Source organism: Furipterus horrens, unplaced genomic scaffold (assembly GCF_987537825.1).
Source record: "Furipterus horrens unplaced genomic scaffold, mFurHor1.1.pri manual_scaffold_12, whole genome shotgun sequence".
In the NCBI taxonomy this organism is placed as follows: domain Eukaryota; kingdom Metazoa; phylum Chordata; class Mammalia; order Chiroptera; family Furipteridae; genus Furipterus; species Furipterus horrens.
Window position 1 is genome coordinate 66,877,343 of NW_028327182.1, and position 19,524 is coordinate 66,896,866.

Below are 19,524 nucleotides of genomic sequence, written 5' to 3' on the forward strand. Positions count from 1 at the left end.
CTAGAGGGGCATCAGTCCCATACAGGAAGTGGGAGAAATGCCTGGAAAAGGGGTGAGGCTGAGCATGAGGCATTGTTCCCCCTCAGACCCCTCCCCCACTTACAGCACCACCATGTGGTGAAATGGGTTCCTCCACACTAATGAATACCTAAGGCCCCCCACTTACAATGTAACAGGTGAGAAACCTCTACCTAAGACACAGAGGCAGGTGGGAGCCTGTCAAGATGAAGAGATAGAAAACTATGGCCAAAAGAGGGAACGGATCAAGGTTCCGGTGATAGAACTAAGCGATGATGAGATAGCCAACCTAACAGACAAGGAGATAGCCAACATAACAGATGTAGGGTTCAAAGGACTGGTGTTAAAGATGCTCAAAGACTTTACAGATATGCTTAAGTATGGGAAATGCAGAAAGGAAGAAATGAAGTCTATATTAAATGAAATGAAGGAAAATCCACACAAAACCAGTGGTGAAGAGAAGGAAATCAGGGTTCAAAGTCAATGATTTGGAACACAAGGAAGAAAAAAATAGGCAGTACAGAATAAAAAAACAAGAATTGAAAAAAAATGAGGAGAGGCTTAGGAACATCTGGGACAACTTAAATGTGCCAATGTCTGAATCATAAGGGTGCCAGAAGGAGAAGAGGAAGGGCAACAAATTGAAAGCTTATGTGAAAAAATGAAGGAAATTTTCCCAAATTTGGTGAAAGAAATAGACATACAAGTCCAGAAAGCACAGAGAGTCCAAAAAAAGCTAGACCCAAGGAGGACCACATCATGACACATCATAATTAAAATGCCAAAAGTTCAAGATAAAGAGAGAATCTTAAAAGCAGCAAGAGAGAAGCAGAGAGTTACCTACAAAGGGGTGCCTTTAAGAATATCAGCTGAGGTCCTGGCTGCTGTGGCTCAGTGGATTGAGCATCAGCCTGTGAGCCAAGTGTCACTGGTTCGATTCACAGTAAGGGCACATGACTAGGTTGCACATCAGGTCCCCAGTTGGTGGCACGAGTGAGAGGAAACCACACAGTGATGTTTCTCTCCTTTTTTTCTCCTTTCCCCTCTCTCTAAAAATAAATAAACAAACAAACAATTAATTAATTTAAAAAAAAAAGAATATCAGCTGATTTCTCAAATGAAACTTTGCAGGCCAGAAGTGTTCAATGTGGTGAAAAGCAAGGACTTATAACCAAGATTACTCTATCCAGCAAAGCTATCATTTAGAATAGAAGGGGAGATAAAATAGTAGTTCACAGATAAGTGAAAACTAAAGGAGTTCATCATCTTCAAGCCATTATTATATGAAATGTTAAAGTGTCTTATTTAAGAAAAAGAAGATCAAAATTATGACCATTAAAATGACAAATTTACAACCATCCACAACTGAATCTAATAAGTATAAACAAAATCCAACTAAGCAAAGCAGAATAGGAACAGAATCATAGGTATGGGGATCATTTGGAGGGTTATCAGCCAGGAGAGGGAAGGGGGAGAAATGGGGATATGGTGCAGGGATTAAGAAGCATAATTGTTTGGTACAAAATAGACAGGGGGCAGTTAAGAATAATATAGGAAAGGGTGAAGCCAAAGAACTTATATGCACGACCCATGGACATGAACTAAGTGGGGTGGGATTGCTGGAGGGAAGGGAGTACTGAGCAGAGGGGAGCAAAGGGAAAAGAAATTGGGACAACTGTAACAACATAATCAATAAAATATACTTTAAAAAAATTTTTTTTTTTTTGTTTCCTTTTCATCTTGCTGATGTTTTCTTTAGCTGAGCAGAAACTTTTTAGTTTGATGTAGTCCCATTTGTTTATTCTTTCCTTTATTTCCCTTGCCTTAGGAGATATATCAGTGAAAATGTTGCTACGTGGGATATCTGAAATTTTCCTGCCTATTTTTTCCTCTAGGACTTTTATGGTATCACGGCTTACATTTAAGTCTTTGATCCATTTTGAGTTTATTCTGGTGTATGGTGTAAGTTGGTGGTCTAGTTTCATTTTTTGGCATGTCCCTGTCCAGTTCTCCCAACACCATTTGTTGAAGAGGCTCTTTTCACTCCATTTGATGTTCTTTCCCCCTTTGTCAAATATTAGTTGACCAAAAAAATTTTTATACTGAAATAAATGGTTGCAATAGTGTTATTAAGAGAACACAATTTGGAATTAGATCACCTGGATGAGAATACATCCTCTCACTGTGTGAATCTTGTAATAAATATTCACATTCTCTTTCTGTGTCTGTTAAATTGTCTGAAGAGTAATATTTATAGTGTTGTTAAAGATTTTATGAAATCTTTGGGACAGAAATGGCTATTGTTACTATAGACCATTTTAAAAATCCAGTTGTTAAAACAAAAGACAATTATATTATTAGTTTTATACCCTGATGAGATTTTGAGTCATATATTTTAATATCTAGGGAAAAAAGAAAAGGAAAAAGTAATTGCATTACCCACAATCAAACAAAAGTGTAAGGCAGTCACTATTCTACTCCCACCATGGTGGCCCTGGCTGTTCCCTTCCAGGGGTTGGGTCTCTCTGCCCATTCACCTCCACCACCCAGTTATGTCCAACTATATTGCATCCCTTTTCCTTGCCCATTTAGCTAAGCTTTCCCTTTTACTCTGCTTATAATGAGCTTTATACTTCTAAATATGGTACTGAAACAAGCAGAAATGAATAAGTGGATAGAATCAAAATGAATATTCAACAAAAAGTAAATAAAACAAGAAATGTAAGTATTGTAAAGAAGTCAGAAATTGCTTGGTGAGAAGAAAATTATAGTGGGTTTTATATGTACTTATTAGAGGATGATAGGTATATATCCATACCAAGAGTATACATACAATAAATATATATCATATGTATACACAGTAGTTTCTGCTGGATACATTTCTCATTAAAATTAGAACTGTATAATTTTTTTTTTGAATAAGTGAATGATTTGTAAGTTTCCTTTTACCTCAGAAACATATTCATCTACCCAAAGGTATCAAAAGACAATTAGATTAGAAGTTTTCAAATATTTTTAAGATGAAGTTAGGAAGAACTAAGTAGTATTCAAATTGTCATCCTGACAATTTTTGCAGTACAAAGCACATTATGGGAAAACTATAGTGGTTAGTAAAATGCACTTTAGAGCTATAACATATCTTATAAGAATTGATTGCCACCCAAGAAAGAATTGCAGTTATTTTCTTTTTGTTTAGAATAATCTCACTTCACATATATTTTCCTAATATGTTTTTATTCTGAAAGCAATATAATTTTATTTGATAGTTTCCTTCAATGACTAGAGTTAGTTAAGAAATTAAAAATAGCTATCACAGAGGAGATCCAAGATGGCAGAGTAGTGGAAGCTACACTAACCTCCTCCCAGGACCAGTCTAGAATTACAACTTAATTGTGGAGGAATCTTCCAGAATAACCAACTGAACACTAGCTGGAGAGAAGCCTTATAACCACAGAGAGACAGAAAAGGGTGCTTCATCACAACATGACTGGTAAGAAGTGCAGAGATGTGAGAGGTCTGGTTGGGCTCCTACAGGTGGCAGCTGAAGGAATGGAGAAACATCTTGGGAGCTCAGGGTTTCCTCTGAGAAGGGTGGCATCTAAACCCCCACCTGGGCTTCCCAGCCTACAACAACAGAGCTGAGAATAAAACAGCATCCATCTCTGAAAAGCAAAAAGCTGAAGGGTTTCCTGCTGGCCTGAGATGGCTGGAGACACAGAGAGTTCTTAAAGGAACCATGTATGAAAATACCTTGACACCCACTTACCCTGGCTTCAGCAGAGGGAGAGCAGAGTGGACTAGAGATGCTTAAAGAGAGTTTGGGGCCATAGCTTTGAAAAGAAAGCTGAGGGAGCAGGTGAGTAGGTCCCAGTGCTGACTAATTCCCAATACTGCAGGCAGACCACTCCCCTCTAAGTGGTGTCAGCCTGGGGGGAAGCAATAGCCCTACCTGCAGAAATTAATCTGCCCCACCCTCAGTGCTTAGGCCTGATGGCTGATCATAGATTGAATAGATTAACAACTAAAGGAGACAGACAGACAGTAGTCCTCTGGTAGTCTCCAACAGGCTTCCTAGGCCCAGACTGGGACATGATATGATGTCAGGAGCACATCCAGGAAATAAAGAAAGTACACCTTTACAAGAGTAAACAAGAAGAAGTGGGTGGAGAGACTCTCAGCCGGCTAGCTGGAGGAAAGGACCCCCAAGAGCAACACAAAAATCCTAAAACTCAAGTACAACCTGACAGCCCAAATAAACAGCATGAAGGGCATCCCAAGAGCATCAAGTTCAGGAGATCAAGGAGACTACACCACTGAATCCCACAGGTCTCCTTCCACAGAAGTTCACAACATGAAGACAAGAAGTAAAAGCAGATCAATCTAAGAAGCAGAAACAAATAAGAAGAGTCACAAAAATGGGGAGACAAAAAACAAAAACAAAAAACAACCATTGAAAGGAAAGACAGAATCCCCAGAAAGAGTTCTACATGAAATAGAGGTAAGCAAACTACCAGACATAGAATTTAAAATAATGATGATAGGGAAGCTCAATGAGTTTAGCGAGCTCTAAGAAAATTACAGGGAGAGAAAAAGATGGCAGCAGAGTAAGTAGCAGTCTTGTCTGCTTGCTCCCATCATGGAAGGATCTGGAGCATAAACCCAGAGTGCAGAGTGAGTGAGAGCAGCTTTCAGATAGGGCAAACAGGGATGGGAGCATGGGAATAGTGCAGGAGAGGGCAAAAACCATGACCCGCACTTTCCAAGTGGAGTTGCAGGGCTGCACAGCCCAGCACTTTCACCGCATCACATAGGATCAGCTGCTGACTGGCTCATTAGCTGGGATCTGCCTAGAAACTGCACTCCCACTGTAGGTGCCCTATCCAGCAATGTCTGGGAAGGAGTCAGTGAGAACATTTGGATGAAACTGTTGGAGATGTGGGAAGACAGAGGCCAACCCTGACTTTGAGAGACTGTGTTAATTCTGGAGTGGGGGAGAGCATAGAGATTAGGGCCTTCAAGAACTTTTGCTGAAGGGTGAGGACCAAACTGAAACTCCTTTAGAAGAAAAGTTGAGGCAGAACTGAAGCTTGGTAGGGACCCCTGGCACACAGGCACAAGGGCTCTGCTAAACAAAAATGTAGACAGTTGCTGCAGTTGGGAAGCCACTCAGAGACTTTTTGGAAGATGAGGTGAAACAAGACCCAAGACTTGGCAAGGACTCTCAGCATGCACACCAGCTCACTGGTGTAATATCACAACTAAACAAAAACAAAGAGGGCTAGAGGGTACCACAGGACCATTTGAGGGGATCCAACTCAGTGCAGCTCACAGCAAAGAGCTGCAATAAGGGGAAAAGTTAGCAGACCCATGAGTGAGAGAATAGCAGCCTCAGAATCCAGTTAGATCTCCCCACAGCCGGACAGCCAGAAAGGAAGATATGAAACCCATGGAGCTCTGATGAGAAGCAGATCCAGAAAGAGAAAAAAGTGGCAAAAACAAGATATTACTAGGACAAATTCCACCGCAGTATTCTTCATGAGTTATTTCCTTGTCCTCCAAGTTTATGCATTTTGTCACTAGTTGTTATATTATAGTTTATTCCAAATATCATATTTTGCTCCTGGCTTCTGTTACTCCACTTTAACATCCAATCTCCTCTTTTTACTTTTGTCTTAAATTCTATCTTCTCTCTTATTACGACTAGTATCCATTCTGTACTCATACTATTTTTCCCCTTTACAGCTTCTCAAACTGTTTTTCTTGTCCTTAGTCATCTCACATTCTTTTTCTCATTCATAAAATACATTTAACCTCTCCCGACCTTGATCAATCTTTGCACATTCATTGTGATATGGTGGTAGTTGTGACATTATTGCAATTTTATTCATAGATATTCACTCTTTTAGTATTTTAAATCTCAAATCCTATAGTCCCCCTCTCCAACTCCATTAATACCTTACTTCATCCCTTTCCTTCTTTCAGACTAAATTTGAAATATTTTCTCTCTCTTAGCCTGGTTTTCATTCCTCATTCTTAATATAACTACCCCCTCTATCATCTCAAATTCATTTACCTTGCCTTTAGGCATCTCTTAAACTTTTCTTTCTTTATGTTTACCTCTTATCCCCATCCACCTATATCAATCATAGCCCAAAGGTTGTCCATAGTACTGAGGAGAACCTTTTTCTCTAATTTGTTTCCAACTTTCTCTTCCTCTTATTCTTCTACTTTATTTTTTAATTTTATGTCGCTCTCACACTAAATATATATTCTATAACTTCTGTATAAACTTGATACTATACAATTCCCTCTCTTCATTCCACTTTCTTCCTTCCCTTTTTTAACATACAATATAAAGTTTACTTACTGTATCGTGTTGCCTTGTCCATACTCACTACTATTATTGCTCTTCCACCAAACTAACATTACAAGAGATACTAAAGAAACTGCCTTAAGAAGATGAAGAAAGAGAGAGAGAAAGGAAAAAAATTACAATGAATAAGTACCTATCAATAATAATATTAAAAGTAAATGGACTAAGTGCTCCAATAAGAAGGCATAAGGTAGCTGAATGGATAAGAAAACATGACCCGCTTATATGATGTCTACAAGAGACACACCTCAGAAAAAAAGATCTACACACCCTGATAGTGAAGGGATGGAAAAGTATTTCAAGCAAAAAAAAAATGTAGGTATAGCAATACTTACATTAAAAAAATAGATTTCACAACAAAGACCATAAAAAAAGACAAAGAAGGACATTTAATAATACTTAAGAGAACAACACATCAAGAAGATATAACCCTTGTAAACATATATGCACCCAATATAGGAGCACCCAAATATATAAGAAAAATTTTGGAAGACTTTAAGAAGAATATTGACAGCAACACACTCATAGTGGGGGGTTTAATACCTCATGTCAACAATGAACAGATCTTCCAAGAAAACAAACACAGAAGATATTGTGGCACTGAACAACACTCTAATCAAATGGACTTAATTGATATATACAGAGCCTTTCACCCCAAAAAAGCAAAATATACATTTACTTCAAATGTAGATAGATCATTTTCAAAGATAGACCAAATGTTAGGACACAAAACAAGCCTCAACAAATTCAAAAAAATTGAAGTTATATCAAGCATCTTCTCAGATCACAGTGGCTTGAAAATAGAAAGCAACCTCAAGTAAAAAAAATTAAAAACGTTCAAATTCATTGGGACTGAATAACATGTTATTAAATAATGAATGGATTAACAATGACATCAAAGAAGAAATAAAAAAGCTTCTGGAAAAAAAATAAAAACAAACTCACAACAGTCCAAAACCTATGGGACACAGCAAAGCCAGTCCTGAGAGGGAAGTTCATAGCAATACAGGCCTGCATAAAAAGGATAGAAGAATCTCAAATAAACAACCTAACCCTATGTCTACAAGAAGTAGAGGAACAACAACAAACAAAACCTAGAGCAAGTACAACTAAGGAAATAATCAAGATCAGAGAAGAATTAAATGACATAAAGACTAAACAAACAATTCAAAGGATCAATTAAACCAGAAGCTGGTTGCTTGAAAAGATAAACAAAATCAACAAGCTTTTAACCAAGCTCATCAAGAAAAGAAAGAGAGAGGACCCAAATAAATAAAATCAGAAACAAAAGAGAAGAAATCACAACTGATACTACAGAAATACAAAAGGCTGTATGACCAGCTATATGACAAGAAATTAGACAACCTGAGGGAAATGGAAAAATTTCTAGAAACATGTAAACTTCCAAAATGGAATCAAGAAAAAGCAGAAAGCCTGAATAGACCAATAACAACTAGTGAAATTGAAGCAGTAATAAAAAAAAAACTCCTAGCACACAAAAGCCCTGGAAGGAGGGCCTCACAGGTGAATTTTACAAAATATTTAGAGAAGAACTAACTCTTATCCTTCTCAAACTATTTCAAAAAATCCAAGAAGAAGGAAGACTCCCAAACTCTTTCTATCAGGCCAGTATTACCCTAATTCCAAAACCAGGTCAAGACACAACAAAGAAAGAAAACCACAAGCCAATATCACTGATGAACATAGATGTTAAAATCCTCAACAAAATATTGGCAAACTGGGCCCAGCTATACATTAAAAAAGTCAAACATCATGTTTATGTAGGATTCATCCCAGGGATGCCAGGATGATATAATATTCACAAATCAATATGTGTAATAGACCACATAAACAAAAGAAAAGACAAAAATCACATGATTATATCAATAGATGCTGAAAAAGCATTTGATGAAGTACAGCACCCATTTATGATTTAAAATGCTCAGCAAAATGGCAATAGAGGGAACATACCTCAATATAATAAAGTCTATACATGAGAAACCCAGAGAAGGAAAACTCTGATTCCAAAAAACCTCCGCTGCCTTGCGGCATACCTCTTCAGGGGAAAGGCTAAGGGAGTAAACCCCGACAGAAAATCCGGAGCCGGAGTCCCTAAGGCAGTTTGATGTTGTAGTCAACACCGGCAACTCCTGCGGCGCACCTGAAGCCAAGCTGTATTGACTCCATCTTTCCCTTGGATCCTTCAGCTGCGAAGAGAGGGGGGGTCTGCTGCATGGGCAACAGCAGACCCTCCATATCACCGTGCCCAGGCTCTGTAGCTTCAGCTTCACTGGAGAGGACACTCCAGCGTCATCGCAAGATGTCGATTCAACACGGGAGGAGACAGATACCATGTCACTCCCGAGTCGGACTGCACAGCCATTCTCGGCGGTGCAGATAGACTCTTAAGAAGCTACACCATCGTCTCTTGAGACGGACGGCTGCCGACAGATACATGAGAAACCTGCAGTTAACATCATACTCAATGGGAAAAAATTGAAAGCTTTCCCCCTAAGATCAGGAAAAAGACAAGGATGTCTACTGTCCCCACTTCTATTCAACATAGTTTTGGAAGTTCTAGCCACAGTGATCAGACAAGTAAAAAAAATAAAATTATCCAAATTGGAAAAAAAGAAGTAAAACTGTCATTATTTGCAGATGACATGATAATGTACATAGAAAACCCTATAGACTCCACCAAAAAACGACTTGACCTAATAAGTGAATTTGGCAAAACTAGAAGGGTACAAAGTCAATATTCAGAAATTTAAGGCATTTCTGTACACCAACAATAAAATATCTGAGATAGAAATTAGAAAAAGAAAAGTCCCATTTACTATAGCAACAAGAAAAATACTTAGGAATAAATTTGACCAAGGAGGTAAAAGACCTGTACTCAGAATACTATATAACACTGAATAAGGAAATTAAGGAAGATACAAATAAGTAGAAACATATACCATATTCATGGATGGGAAGAATTAACATCATTAAAATATTCATACTTCCCAAAGCAATTTATAGGTTCAATACAATCCCTGTTAAAATACCAATAACATATTTCTCAGACCTAGAACAAATACTTCAAAAATTTATATGGAATCAAAAAAGAGCCCGAATAGCCGCAGCAATTTTGAGGAAGAAGAACAAAGTAGCAGGAATCACAATACCTGATATCAAACTATACTACAAGGCCACAGTAATCAAAACAGTCTGGTACTGGTTTTAGAACAGACGTATAGATCAATTGAACAGAATAGAGAGCCCTGAAATAAACCTAGGTCTATATGGTCAACTAATAGTTGACAAAGGGGGAAGGAACATCAAATGGAGTGAAAAGAGCCTCTTCAACAAATGGTACTGGGAGAACTGGACAGGGACATGCAAAAACATGAAACTAGACCACCAACTTACACCATACACCGGAATAAACTGAAGGTGTAGAAAAGACTTAAGCATATATGTCCAAGAAGAAAACATAGGCAGTAAAATCTCAGATATCCCACACAGCAATATTTTTTCTGATATAGCTCCTAGAGCAAAGGAATATAAAGGAAAGAATTAACAAATGGGACTATATCAAACTAAAAAGTTTCTGCTCAGTGAAGGAAAACATCAGCAAGATGAAAGGGGAACCAATCGTATGGAAAAAATATATTTTCCAAGGATATGTCAGACAAGGATTTGAGCTCCAAAATATATAAAGAACTTATATGCTTCAACACCAAGAAGATAGACAATCTAATTAAAAAATCGGCAAAGGACCTCAACAAACACTTCTCCAAGGAGGACATACAGTGGGCCCAGAGGCATATGAAAGAATGTTCAACATCACTAGCCATCACATGCCAATTAAAACCACAGTGAGATATCACCTCACACCTGTGAGAATGGCCATCATTAACAAATCAACAAACAACAAGTATTGGTGAGGATGTGGAGAAAAGGGAACCCTAGTGTACTGTTAATGGGAATGCAGACTGGTACAGCCACTATGGAAAACAGTATGAAATGTCCTCAAAAAACTAAAAAGGAACTGCCTTTTGATCCAGCAATTCCACTGCTAAGATTATACCCAAAGAATCCTGAAACACCAATTCAGAAGAGTCTATGCAACCCTACATTCATAGCAGCTATTTACAATAGCCAAATTCTGGAAACAGCCTAAGTGCCCATCAGTGGATGAGTGGATCAAAAACTTTGGTACATTTACACAATGAAATACTACACAGCAGTAAGAAAGAAGAAACTCCTGCCTTTTGTGACAACGTGGATGGAACTAGAGAGTATCATGCTTAGTGAAATAAGCCAGGCAGTGAAAGAAAAATACCATATGATCTCACCTAAAACAGAAACTTAATAAACAAAACAAACAAGCAAAAATAGAACCAGAGGCATGGAATAAAGGAACAGACTAACTGTGACCATGTAGAGAGGTAATGGGGAGAAGGAGGGAAAGAAGGTGAAGGGTCTAGTCAAGAAACTAATATAAATGACACATGGACATGAACAACATGGTGGGGATTGACTATGGGAGAGGTGGGAGGTGGGTGGGGCAGGAGAGAGCAATGGGAGAAAAATGGGACAGCTGGAATAGAACAGCAAAAAAAAGAAAAGGAAAAAAATAAAAGCAAACATATAATGAATTAAAAACCATAGCTGTCACAGATTCCATCTTGAATATTGTAGAGAACGTGCTGGTCAGAATTTTATTTTGACCTTTTCTAATAAAATGGAATTAGGAGTAAAGAAAAGCAAAATTCAGTTAGAAAGAAAGCCTGGCCTATTAAGCCAAAACTTAAAATAAATTTGATATGTCTTAAATCAGTGATTACAGTGAATATCATTTAGCAGACTTAAATATTATACACATATACACACATACACAGGAGGTCAGTCTGAGAAAAGTCCAGCCATTGGTAATATAAGGAGAACAGTTTGCAGTACATCAATTTAACCTGGCAGCCAAGGAGAGTGGACCAGAAAGCACATGTGTGAACAATGACAACTTCACTATAATAGTCAGTGGGGGGAGTAGGTGCTGTTGAGTGAGCATGTTGTGCACTGTGTAGCCATTGCATTCAAAATGACTAAGAGAGTAGAGCAATAAATCTGCATCTAATTTTGTGTTAAGCTTGAACATTCCTCCATGGAAACTATTTGGATGATTCAGAAGGCTTTTGAGGATGATGTAATGAGTGTAGAACAAATGCAAGTGTGGCACAAAACTTCAAAGATGGTTGAGAATCTGTTGAAAGTGATCCATGTTCTGGAAGGCCTGCAATAAGCAGAACTCCTGAGAATGTTGAACGTGTATGGGCTGCAATCAACAACTAGTAACTGATTTGGGGATTTCAAAAATGACTGTATCCAAGATTTTGATGCAGGATCTTGGCATGAAATGTGTCATGGCAAAGTTTGTTCCATGGCTTCTGCTACAGGAACAAAAGGAACATCCTGTTGCAGTTGCTATTGACTTGATTCAAACTGCTACCAGTGACTAGATTTCCTCAAGAAGGTCTTTACTGGAGATGAATCATCAGTCTACAGCTATGATCCAGAAATAAAGGCCTAGTTGCCCCAGTGGAAGTCATCCAGTTCTCCACACCCAAAGTAGGTGAGTCAAAGTTGGAGCAAGACAAAACCATGTTAACTATGTTTTTTGATTGGGAATGTGTTGTCCATCATAAGTATGCCCCTCCAGGCCAAATAATTAATAAGGAGTAGTACCTCAATATTCTTCATTGGTTGATAGATGCAATACAATGAAAATAGCCACAGCTATGGGCAACTGGTGATTGGCAGCTTTATCACCACAACATGCATGCTCATGCATCACATCTCATGAAGTTTTTCAGTGAAACAGCAAATCACCCAGGTGCCTCAGCCTCGCTATGGCCCAGATTTGGTGCCCTATGACTTCTAGCCTTTCCCAATATTGAAATCACCTCTGAAAGGGAAGAGATTTCAGACCACCAATGAAATTCAGGAAAGTATGATGGGGCAGCTGAAGGTGATTGGGAGAACTGTGTGAGGTCCCAAAGTGCCTACTTTGAAAGGAACTGAGGTGTCATTGTCCTATGTGCAATGTTTCTTATGTCTTCTTCAACAAATGTCTCTATTTTTCATATTACATGGTTGAATACTTTCTGGACAGACCTCATATACAGACCTCATGTTATCAAAGTAGGCACCTTGAGACCTAACACAGTTTTCCCAATCACCATCACCTGGGGGATTTGATGTTTCACTAAAAATCTCTGCACTAGATATGATACATAAGTGGGTGTGTTGTCACGATGAAGTTGGCAATCATCAGTTGCCCATAGCTGTGGCCTTCTGAATCATCTGAATATTTCCATGGAGGAATGCTCAAGCTTAATGCAAAATTTGATGCAAGTTCGTTGCTCTACTTGCTCAGTCATTTTGAATGCAATGGCCACACAGTACACATGCTCACTCAGTGGCATCTACAACCCCCACTGACTAGTAAAGTGAGATTGTCACTATTCATGCATGTGCATTCCCATCCACACTCCTTGGTTGCAAGTTTCCATTGATGTCCTGTAAACCATTCTCCTTATATTAACAACAGCTGGACTTTTTCTGGACAGAAAAAAAAATAGATAGATATAGCTACAGCAGTAGATAGATATAGATATAGATATAGATATAGATATAGATATAGATATAGATATAGATATAGATAGATAGATGGTATAGGAAGAAACAACCCCAGTAGGATTTGGTGCACAGAGAAGAACTGATGTGACACTGATGTAGCTCAAGTCTCCTTTTGCATAAGGCCACTTCCATGCTCCAGGAGAGGCCCTAAGCAATGTGTTCAGAATGGGGAAAGCTTTTCAATAATGAGTGTGAGAATTTAGAACAATTCACCCCTTCCAAAAAGCCTTCCTGGATCCTCATATTACATTACACCAAAAGACATTCAAGACATATTCTAGATTCAACTAAACAAAACTCTAATCTATTGATTAAAGCACAGAATAATTTGAAAAAAATGTTAGTCTTTAGTAAACCAGCTGGGGAGGATCCAAAGAACTTCAAAGTAATTCAAAAACAAATCCCCAAAGAAATTGATCTACTTGCTAAAATTGGTTGAATTTCAGTTTAGATGTTTCTGAAAGAACATACCACACCAGCCACAAAGGTAATTTACAATAAGATTTGCAGGAAACATCTATTGTCAGCTTCCTAGCACAATTACCCATCCTTTGGCAACCACTGTGCCTATGTGCTTGGGTTACGACTGAGCCAACCTCAGGTGTAGGGGAAAGGGGAAGAAGGGCTTATTGACTCAAAGCACTCAGTGAAACCCATTCCCTGGTCACAGCAATTGGTTCAAAGAAAATCCAGTAGCCAAAGGAAAACAATAAGGTGTGGGAAGATATTTGCTAAGATCTTCCATGAAAGAAAATGTCCTCTTCTTTCCACAGAAATTTTTTGAAGAGATACTCTCTCCTCTTCTAAAAATATAATGTGGAAATTGAGATCTGCAACTCTTGAAGTCATTTTGCTGTTTCATGAAGTGACTGAAAGGGATAGTGGTGGATGGTTGAGCAATCCCAATAAAGAGAGAATGAAGTTAACATTAAATAAAGCAGAGGAAAGAGTTTTGATGAATTATGGTCCTGGGTGCATTGTTTAAGTTATTACATAAATGCTGTCCTTGTGCCAGATTTTTAGTTTTAAACCTAGTAAATTAGCTTTGTTGTTTATAACAGTTCAATTTGGGTTTTTCATACTTACAACACAAAACATTTCAAATGATGCAGCTTTAAATTGATATTTTCTCAAGGAAGTTTTTTTTTTTTATTTCAAGGGAGGGTTTTCAAGTCATCACAGAAGACTTGAAATATAAAAACCCCTGGTAACACATCAGGAAGTATTTCCTCACTTTATAAATAATTCATGATAGGACTTCATTGAATATAATCCACCCTAGTGCACTTAAGATGGAAACTGACATAAACAATTTATGTTCTTTTATCATGAAAGAAATAGCCTTCATCTTTTAGGATTTCACAGCTTGTAAAGCTGTTTTATGTGTATTATCTCATTCACTCTAGGAAACCAAAAGAAGCTTACATTGGCCAAGATCCCAGAAATATGCTTTTAGAAAGAGTTGATGTCTATTTCAATCCATCTGACATTGATACTGATTCATTTTTCAGTTCTCCATAATTGTGCAAGTGCCATAAGTCCAAAATTACTATAATCCACCATTCACATAGCACCCTATATCTCAGAAAACAAACCACAACATTTTCTGGTTGATGGCCTCTGGTTCAATAACTCTCCTGCTGAGTGGGAAGCTCATGAGTTTGTTGAAAGATAGGGTTGGGTTTGAAATTGCCCACATTTACTAAGTATAGAACATTTTGAAAAGTTACTTAAACATTTGGGTCTCCAATTTGTCATGTGAAGGTGGGAATAGTAAACAACCACATCACAGAGTTTTGAGTACCAAGCAAGATAATTCTTTTTATGTTCCTTTATTCTTCCTGTGACTTGTCTTGCCTTCTTCAATTTTCCTTTTACAAAAACATGCAAATTTCAATAGTTTTTAAGTTTATAAGTCTGATTATTTCATTGCCACATTTAAACTCTTTCAGTGATTACAGAATGAAGCCTGAACTTCATATCAAGACTTCTAAGATTACCCATGAGCTGGTCCTGGACCACCTTCTCACATCCTGTTGCTTGGCCACCCCTTTTAGCCCTGTGCTCTTGGATGTAGATCTTGCCCTAAAGGTCCTGAATGTTCCCCTCAGCATGATTAAACTTTAGTCGGTCTTCTTCCTACTTTAGGCCCCAACCTCTGTTTCCTTAGAACATTTACTTTAGAAAAACAAATTCTTAATTAGTGCCCTTGTGATGTATGCAAATCTTTTTAAAGACTTTCGCAAATTTTACAACTCAAACTTCTTTCCTAAGGACCTGGGAGCCATTTCTTTAAACTGTAAACATCCAGGGAGATAGAGGCCTTGTGGAGAACAGGACCAATAAAATGGCATTGGTCCAGTCAAGATAGCATAAAGTATATAAAACAAAATAGAGTCACTCATGTCAACCAACATGGCTGCCAGTTAGCCATGACAATTTTGTTCAAGAAGGAAACTACCTAAGTCATGTTAGACACATCTGGCAAGGAGGCATGCCTAACATATCTCCACACATGACCAGAACAGCTGTTTGCAGAACGAAACCACACATAGATAGGCTCCTGGAGAAATTCCCCACTCATCATTAGGGATGCCAAGACACTCATCAAGAGACCCAGAGGGGTGGAGTACACCACCCTCAAGGATATTACTGAGGCAGGCTCCATACCACTACTAAGACAGCTGAGCTCCACATACCAAGATGCTGTTCCATGCAGTGCCTATCTTCTGACTGCCATGCTGCCAGAGGCTCTGCCCTACTGACAGCTATGCTCTGGGCTCTGGAGATTCTACCTTGTAAGATGCGGATGGCTCCCCTGCCTACTGTGCTCTCTCCTGGACCCACAGACTGAGACTCTGGGACTCAGGTTCATTATCCCCAAATTCTTTTGTGTGATGTTATTACTGATTGTTTCTGAGTGATTAATATTATTAGATTAATATAAATTTGGGTTAAATCTCCATTAATAGAAACTGAGTGAACCTGCACTAATAAAAGCTGAGTGAATAGCATAGTCATCTGTGTTGGCTCCCTGTTATTTTTCAGTGCTGGTGTCAGCTGTATAACTGGTGGTTGTACAGGCAGCTTGGCACCAACTATCTTAAAGCCTGGATCAGACGATCTGAGTGTGAACTGAAGGATGACATAGGAAAGACTATGTGGAGAAACACAAGCTTGTGACAAGCCCCCATCTCCCCATTTATGTTGAATGGTAGAAGGCTGCCTTTGTTGGGTAGTTGTTTCAAGTTATAAAACTAGTTCCTGTCATAAAGCTTCAAGGAGGTTTACTTTTCCTTTTGGTGAAGTCAATTAGCAAACATGGATGGCCTGTGTTCTTCCTCTTATTTAGGGCTTAAGCATTCTCATACCCTGGGTTTCAGCAGAGTTAAAAGTTCAGAAAAAGGCTTGGCCCCTCTCTCCTATTGTGATATCTTTAAATAAAATCTTGCCTGTCAACCTTTATCTGATGCAATTTTTGCTTTGACATCTTTAAATGCAGCATTTGGTTATGCTTATGCCTGTCTTAGCCCACCTTCTCTTACCATGGAACATCTCTCTCTTACTCACAGTTCTTTATTCATTCTTATGTTGAAGAAATTACCATGTGGTTCATTGTGCTTGTTTCAACCTCCTACTCATTAGGACTAGGGACCTCCTGAAGAAAGAAACCTTTATTCAAATTTTTGTTCTTACACATTATCTCAGTATTAGGTTTTCAGTGGCCCTCAATAGATGTTTGGTATCTATCAAGCAGAATAAACATTGCAACAAACAGACTTTAGCCTCTTATTTTATTTAGCCTGAGAAGTAAATTATTTTTTAACTTTTTATTCTTGTATTATTTATTTATTAATTATTGTATTTTTTATTTAATCTTTACTGTATTTTTCTCTTTACCATTTAGTCCCATTATACCCTCCTCCCCTGAACAGTCACCATACTGTTGTCCATGTCTATGAGTCCTTTTTCCTCCTTGCTAAATCCCTCCACCTCTAATCTCCCTTCCCCACCTGCACTAGCTGTCATCTGCTCTCCATCTATGAGTCTGCCTCTGTTTTGCTTGTTGGTTCAGTTTTGAACAAGTAAATTAGAGCCCAAAAGAAAGTTAGAGGTCAGAAGTAAAATCCTATAAATAAATCTGGAACACAATACCAGTATTACTGCTCGGCAAAAATGATGAGGAAACTAAAACTATATGCTCTTTTCTTACAGAAAATAAACTAACCGGTGCAAGGGCAGTGGTGGCAAAAACAAAGCTGGTTAGTTCTAAACCTTCAAGAATGTAGTTCCCTCCAAATACAATGGAAATATATCTTGATATTCCCATATAGGTGAAGTTTGCAAGTTTAACAGTATTTTTTAAACATTAATAAAGTAGATGTTGAAACATTATAATTATAAAAACAATATGAACAAAAAATAAAGAGTAAAAAATATTAAACATATTGAGCAGCTACAAATTTCTAGGAAATGTTCTTAGCAATCACAATATAATTATGAGGTAGGTACATTGATACTAAGGAAATAAGACACAGGAGAGGCTTGGAAATCTGCCCAGATTCACTCAGCTAGCAAGCAGCAGCCCAGATTCAAACCTAGGCACTGTGACACCTGAGTCTGTGACCATGCCCACTACATTATAATTAAGCAATATATTTACTTATGGATAAATTTAGGAATTGTAGCTCAAATAATACTGTTAGTGTTAAACATTGCTTGGATATGCAATTACAAATTGTAATGAGCTTTATAGAAAATAATCACTGATTTTGCTCACTAGCCAAGATTTGGGGAAGAGAATTGCATAAAATTCCTTCCCATCTTATGTTGCCCACCACCCCTAGCCTGGAGAATATAGATTCTCAAAGAAAAACAAAAGTGGAATATACATAATTAAGTCAAATTTACCATACTTCACATTCATGTACCCTAAAATCTCTCAAAACTGAGTAATATAGATAAACTTTATTTTTATATAAAACCACCTATAGTTTTTAGCAGAAGTGTTTTGAGATCAGCCAAAACAGAATATTCTGCTTCAATTGAACGTAAATACATAGAATATTATCAGCAAAGAAAGTCATATTTTTTCTAGGAAAAGAGCAAGTTTTCTTGTATAGACTTCATTCCAGTATGAGAATGATTAAATTCTCAGAGAAAATAATTTTCTTCCTGTAGGTGCTCTAGCATCTCAAATTGCTTGGTACCTTGATATTAAATTACTCAAAGGTTCAACTGATCACTGTTTGTTAATGCACATTGAGCTAGCAAGAGAACTTGTCACTTGAAAAGTAGTTTCTAAGAAAAAGAATCAAAGATATCCATTTGGAGTTTTATAAGAAATTCCAGAAAAACTCAACAAGAGAATAGTTAAAGTAACTTCAGTTTGACTGTTTTTTTCCCAAAGGTAGGAAAGCAGCTTAGATGGAAAATAAATTAATTTTACACTACTTTAGAGACTTTACATGAATATTAGCCATGGCCTTTAGCAGGAACATCGCTTTTTATCTATTTTAGAGTGAGTGCAGCTAAGAAGTTAAAAGCTAAAAGTAATAGAGGAAAAGATAAGCTGAACTACATCCAACCACTTAAAACTTTTGACTGGAAGCAAAATACTAGTGAGTCTAAGATCACGTAACTGTACTCTTTGGTATTACCAAAGTAATTAGTCTTTTTGAGTAGAGGAAGTCAGTTTAACTTTCAGGAAATAATCCCCTAAATAATATACTTCTAGATAAATATATCAAACATTTACCATATGTGTTAGAATATGTTTTAAAATAATGTTAACTTTGGTAAGGACCTGTGCATCCCAATTTATTGCACTGTGCATTTGCTAAGTTGAATAAAGTTTTGTTTTGTATTATCTGAGCTAACTCTGAAATTTAACACAATTTAATGTTCTCCTTAAACATGTTATCATATATCTATGAGGTCTGTCCAGAAGGTATCCAGCTATGTAATATAAAAAATAGAGACATTTATTGAAGAAGATACAAGAAAGATTATACATAAGACAATGACACCTCAGTTCTCTTCAAAGTAGGCATGTTGGGATCTCACACAGTTCTTCCAATTGCCATCAGCTGCCCCATCATACGTTCCTGAATCTCATAGACAGTCTGAAATCTCTTCCCTTTCAAAGATTTCAAAGATGATTTTAGTTTTGGGAAAAGCCAGAAGTCACAGGGCACCAAATCTGGTCTGTAGGGGGACTCAGTTACCTAGGTGACTTGATGCTTTACCAAAAAACTCTGCAAGAGATATGGTGCATGAGCAGGCACATTGCTGTGATGAAGTTGCCAGTTACCAGTTGCCCATAGCTGTGGCCTTCTGAATCATTCAAATAATTTCCATGGAGGAATATCCAAGCTTAATACAAAATTTGATGCAGATTCCTTGCTCTACTCACGCAGTCATTTCTAATGTGATGGCCACACAGTACA